Source organism: Cherax quadricarinatus, chromosome 40, assembly GCF_038502225.1.
Source record: "Cherax quadricarinatus isolate ZL_2023a chromosome 40, ASM3850222v1, whole genome shotgun sequence".
NCBI classification, from domain to species: Eukaryota; Metazoa; Arthropoda; class Malacostraca; order Decapoda; family Parastacidae; genus Cherax; species Cherax quadricarinatus.
This window is the reverse complement of record NC_091331.1, coordinates 188,702-195,529: the sequence shown is the minus strand read 5'-3', so window position 1 is coordinate 195,529 and position 6,828 is coordinate 188,702.

Below are 6,828 nucleotides of genomic sequence, written 5' to 3'. Positions count from 1 at the left end.
GAAAGTCTATGTAAAGAAAATAGGCTTCAAGTTTTCCAAGGATTTTGAAGCTGAAGACCAAGAGCTGTTAAGTAAGTGCTCAGGTTTGAAGTTTAATGAGGAATCAAGAATCTGTTCACAACATGAAGCTTTCTTTTTTTTTTTTAGCAATGTGTGAGCAGCAGGGAAGACACTGTTGCAATCCATTTTCAAGGGAAAAATCACGGTGTTAAGAAGTACCTTACACTGATCAACTGCAGATAAGCTGAAAAAATAAATAAGAGACATAAGGCCAAGGCAACAATGGTACATATCAATTTTAAGCTTAATCTGCAAAATAAATATTAGTCCCTATCAATTCAGATAACAGTTTCTGAAATCACCACTGAAACTTATGTAAGGACAACTAAACACGAGGTTCCAGTTGTTGTTGCTCTAATAATGACAGCAACTGAAAAATGCTTGTTTTTCTTTATACTGTTGCAAAAGCCAAAAATCACCTTATTTTAAGGTCTGTTTTCTTCCTTCAAGGGCAAAATGCTTGTTAAGAAAATAAATACCTTGTAGTTTAGAATCTGCTCTTTCTAATGAACTGTTTTTAAAGAAAATTGGTTATGCTGCTTTTTAGCTATTGGCCTTCAAAAAGAGCCTAAAATTCACCATGAGGTCTGTGAGGGCATTTTTAGGTATCAATAAAACAGGAACTGAAAAAGTTTGGAGTGAGATATTTTAGGATTGTGACGATGTCCACTTGGGTAGCTGACTACAATAATGTCATACTAAAATAATGTTTTCCTTTAGATATACAGACAGCTGAATTCAAGATTCAGTTTAATGCAACAGATTATTCTGCCTACTTCAGCTTCATACTGTGAAAAAAGTAAATGCATGTAAGTTTTAAAATCAGCTCCTAAAGTTGTATAGGCATGTGTACTTACACAACTTCTATTCTTCTAGATCTGCCACAGCAATAACCTGAACATTGCTGATTATGTGCTGTGGGATGGTGAAATTTTCACAGGCCTCCACTTTAAGAGCCATAGCATTAATACTATATAATGGATATCATGAATTTAAAGTTTGCCAAAGTTAGTATGACATATATGCCAACCTTCTTGTAAAATTTTATCAAAACTGGAGATGGTCAGGGGATCCCCTGGTCCACTTGACATGGAATGACCTGTATAAACCAACTGTGTGTCTTAACATACAGGTGGGACCCTGCTCTACAGTGCTTCACTTAATGGCATTTCGCTAATGTAGCAGTTTTCAATTATACCCATTCTTCATTTATTCAGACTTCTTACAATAAATATATTCACCACTCACTATAAGCTAAGGACAAAACTTTTTAAAGCAAGTAATGTTAGTTTTAGTTTAATATCTTTAGTATGTACCCCATAGCCATACTGTGGGCAGTAGTCAAAATATTAAAGAGGTACATAATGGGTCCAGGGACTGGGCCCCAAAGTTTTGATAGTTGAACAAATTGCAAAGGTAATGAACTCCAGGTAGATCTGGTCACAATCATGACCAAGTTACAAAGGTAATGAACCCCAAGTACTGAATATGTATTTTTTAGGATTAGCTCTATTGCTCATGTAATATATGTTAGTGTAAACATGTTATCAGAAAGTGAAAAAAGGTTGTTTCACTTTACAGTGATTTTTGCTTTACAGCAGTAGCCTGAAACCTAACCTGCTGTATAAGTGGGACCTGCCTGTATATGATATGTACGTGGATCCAGGAAACAAACTCACGGATAACATGAGCAAAGGTAATATTGTCCATTCAAAAATGCAAGGCAAAAGAAAATCTTTCAGGGGAAATAGGCAATCAGTTTTGATCCCAGTGAAAGAAAGATCCCATTCCATGGCTTAAGACAGCTCTTGACTTACTTCATTACACTTCCCTTCGAGACACTATACTAGTTGCAGTGGAGTCCATTAACCCCTTGACTGTCGCAATCCCAAATCCTGAGGTGTCTCCTGGTGTCGCAAAAAAAAAAAAAAAAATCTTATGAAATTATAGAGAATCTTTTCCAGATTGTAACAACACCAAAAGAACGAAATTTGATGAAAAACTGACAGAATTACGCTCTCGCGAATTTAGCGACCTCGACGATATTTACAAATCGGCGATTTCGCCCACTTTGAGCCCTGTTTTCGGCTAATTCCATTGTTCCAGTCGACCAAACTCATAGCTATTTCTTTAGAACTTCATTTTTTCTATCGATTGAGTACAAGAAACTGCCCATTTACCAATTTCAACTACCCAATAACATGGTCAGAAATTTGCAATTTGGCCAATTTCACAAAAATTAAAAATATGACAATTTCAAAATAGGGTCCAGAATGAACAATGCAGACATTCCTGGCTCTAAAATAACATTTTATTCGTTCATCAGTCATGTTTCCAGGCCCCTCTGATATTACTCTTGCTTTCTATTTTGAATTTTTATCAAACAAAAAATAGAAGATTTACTGTTATGCAGACTACTGCAATATTGTAAAATTGTATAAATAATGTCAACCCATTCATGACTGCATACCAGAATGGCTAGTTGGACATTTATTGGACAACAACATCACTTCTTTACTTTTGAACATCGGCAAAAATCAAGCATTTTCCCTACTTTGAGCTCCATTTCCAGGTTCTTTTTATAGTAAAACCAATCAAAATCACCTCTATTTCTGTAATATGTTTTCCATTCTATCAAATGAAACCAAGAAAACGAGAATACAAGCATAAATACTATATGAAAATAGACCACAAAGTCGGCATTTTAATTAAAAAAAAAACGGTCGGAGTTTTTTTCTCATTATGCACTATGTGCTGCAGGATTTTTTTTATATGGTGCACACTGACCACACAGACCCATCCTCTCACATGTGGGCCTACCATCTTTCTCCTGCTTGATTTGAAGCCGCTAGAATTTATGAGTATACTATATACGTCAAACACAGTGGCTCATAAGACGTATATATACGACCGAAACAGTCAAAAGGTTAATAGTATCATTATCAATAATCTTTTTTTATCACCTGTTGGCATCCCATCTCCAACCCCTCTTGAAGGAAGAGAGTTAAAGTGTCAGCTAAGACATAAGGTGTAGGAGTTTTGCAGAACTATAATTAAAGGTAGCTGTGAGGGTGGGCTCTACTGGGTGGTGGTTTTGCAGGCCTGTAATTAATTGGAAGAGAGTTGCTGAACAGTAGTTTTGAAGGCCTGTAATTTGTTGGGAGGGAAGGTTGCTGGGTGGCAGTTTTACAGGCCTGTACAGTAATTAGTTGGGAGGGAAGGGTGCAGGGTGATAAGTTTTGCAGGCTTGTAATTAGTTGGGAGGAAAGGTTGCTGGGTGATAGTTTTGCAGGCCTGTTATTAGTTGGGGAGGGAGGGCTGCTGCACAGTAGCTTTGCAGGCATGTAACCAGTTGCTAGCCTACAGCTAGGAAAGATGCAACTGTACTCCTATCAGATGATGCATCTAGAATGTGTAGCCAGTGAGACCTCAGGTGAAGTGATAACAGCACATATTTGTATATTTACTGTAACAGTGTATGTACAGATGCAGTTCTAGAGATGAAAAAGAAAACTGTTAAGGGCTTAATAATCCAGTACTTTTTTTTTCTTTTTGAAAAGCATCAAAATTTAAGAAAAGTATTGTACGAATAACTATCTTTCTGATCTACAAAAATTTAAAAGAAACATATACTTCTTACTCCACCTTACTACCATACATTTGTATTAAGTTTAAATAAGATTGTAAAACAGTTAACCAATACTACTTGTCTAGTTTTAAGTATAGTTACTATGTACTTATTATCTTGTCAAGTTTTAATTAGTTACTATGTATGTATTATTATTAGTCTGCCCAAAATGCCCTGGCATGATAGTGGCTATCTTTGTACTTAGCAAATCAAAATTGTAATTACACACTGTAACCTTTACAAAGAAATAAACTTTATCGTATCTATCTTCTTGTAACTATTGTTTACACCTTCCCATAAAGCTGGAGAAAGAAGGGCAAAATCTCTCTCAAGCATTTAACATAACACAAGGTTAGAAATATAGATTTTGGATGTTCATTAAAATATCTTAAAAGATGAAAATGTTAAAAGCCAAGGAAAATAACAGAATTCTGCCTAAGAAGAAATAAGGAATGAACATATCATAATTTTAAGGTTAAAAAAAAAAAATTCCCAAAATGAACCTGCTAAGTATATATACAAAGCATTTTCAGTTTACGTAAAAACATTTTTTTTCAGTGGTTGTGGGAGGTACTGTAATATAAGGAGTAAGATAAGTGCAACAAGAGGTGCATGTGTTAGGTTAGTTATAAACAAAACAGAGGCCCAGTCACCAAAAAATATTAAAAACTACTCACTTTCTTGGGATGTAACTGCAAAAGGAGAAAATAAATTGTATACATTAACAGTAAAGAAACTAAGGATGTAAACAAAATTGCATTTTTTATTAATTTACAAAAACTACTTATGCTCATGCCAGTAATAAGTCATAAAAAATATTATCAGTAGCGTATGTGTATTTGGAAAAATTAACTTGCCTAGTCTTATGTAAAGCACAAACAATGAAAAGGATTAAATTCAAATAAGTACAGTATTCTACTGATTTCCTGGTTAATGAAGAACAATGTCAAATTTATAGTAAGTATATTATACTTACTAGGTGATCATTTATAATAAGTATATTATACTTACTGGGTGATCATAAAAACAGCATCCTTTATCAATATCTATACTGTACTTCTTTCCAATGAAATGAAAAATATTTGAAGTGGGTTGCCATGAAATCAAATCTTCACAGATGCTCTAGCTATATATGTATAAACAGTGGACCCCCGGTTAACGATTTTAATCCGTGCAAGAGGGGTAATTGTTATGCGAAATAATCGTTATGTGAATGAATTTTCCCCATAAGAAATAATGGAAATAAAATTAATCCGTGCAAGACACCCAAAAGTATGAAAAAAAAATTTTTTTACCACATGAAATGTTAATTTTAATACACACAAACTGAAAAAGGCATGCACACTTACATGACACTTACTTTTATTGAAGATCTGGTGATGATTGATGGGATGGGAGGAGGGGAGAGTGTCGAACTTATTGTTTAGAAGGGGAATCCCCTTCCATTAGGACTTGAGGTAGCAAGTCCTTTTCCGGGGTTACTTCCCTTCTTCTTTTAATGCCACTAGGACCAGCTTGAGAGTCATTGGACCTCTGTCCCACAACAAATCTGTCCATAGAGCTTTGTACCTCCCGTTTTTTTACGATTTGTCTAAAATGGGCCACAACATTGTCATTGTAATAGTCACCAGCACGGCTTGCAATAGCTGTGTTAGGGTGATTTTCATCCATAAAGGTTTGCAGTTCAACCCACTTAGCACACATTTCCTTAATTTTTGAAGTAGGCACAATGGATTCCACAACTGGCATAGGCTTCTCAGGGTTAGCCCCAAACCCTTCAAAATCTTTCTTAATTTCCATACTAATTCTCACCCTTTTTACCACAGGGTTGGCACTAGAAGCTTTCTTGGGGCCCATGGTCACTTATTTTCCAGAAACAGCACCGAAAACACTGTAATAATACGAAATATTCCGAGTGTATGCTTGGATGTTACCGCGGAGGCTGGCTGGTAAACAATGGCACGGGCGGCACATGTGAGGCTGGCTGAGGGCGCACATTGGACGCGTCTCGGACGAAAATCGGTGAGCGGGTTTTTAATCGGTATGCGCGGCAAAAATTTTGCGATTAAAGTAAGCGGTATGCGGAATAATCGCTATGTGATGCCATCGTTATGCGGGGGTCCACTGTATGCATATCTCCATATTCAGCTGCAACATTTTTCTTACATCCTCAGATGATAAAATTTTCCTTATGCATGCTCCCCAACCTCCCAGGATGCTGAATATGTTTCCCTATGGAACCCCCTTGTCTTTTAAGCACTGTTACATACTCATTTTGTCATCTCACTGTCCTACCCTTTCTACGACACCAATTATCTAGTTATTCTACATATGGTAATCCACTTTCTGACCTTACTTTCTAGACCCTTTCTTGTGATAAAAAAAAAAAAAGTAAAATCTAGGCTATTCCTTACCAACTCCAGGAGCATCCCCACAAAATTATTTAAAGAACCACAAACTCTTAATCAGTGCGAGTGCCCTTGCACTACAGCAATCATCATGACAACTCCTGCTAATATTTTAATCAATTTGCTGCATGTAAGGACTGTTGATGAATCATGCACCTACTCCAAGCTGAAGAGCTCACTGTGGCTATCAGTGCCCCAGTCTTCAAAAATAGTATATGAAGGGTGAAGTCGCCAGTTAGGATATTTGATATTTGCTTTCAAGGGTATATGTCTGCCTAGCCACAAAAAAAAAAAAAAAAAAAAAAGTAAAGTAAAGTAAAGTTCTTGGAGACTGTCACCAGAGTGACTAGCTTAATTAATGTTGGGAGTTTAGACATCCCCTGTGACTACCCAGGCAGGTTCTCTGGCACCATCAATTCATCAGGCCAGTCTCCTCTAACTAATGCTGACGTCCTAGTTGAACCTCTTTGTCGAAAGTCCAATGGCCTGTGCTAGAAAAATGGGACAAGGCTCTGCATCTGATGTAAATGCTGATGCTTTTTTATAGCCCAGAATATATAAAAAGGGAGGCTGAGTAAACAAGTATTTTGCCAGATGAATGGTATGACAAAAGCAAAATGTTTTACACATTAAAAATCTCTCAAATTTTCAAAGTTTTCTAAGTAAAAATGACAATATTTCCACATAGAATTGCAATATTGAATCTTATCTACTCACTTTGCTTAATAAGGT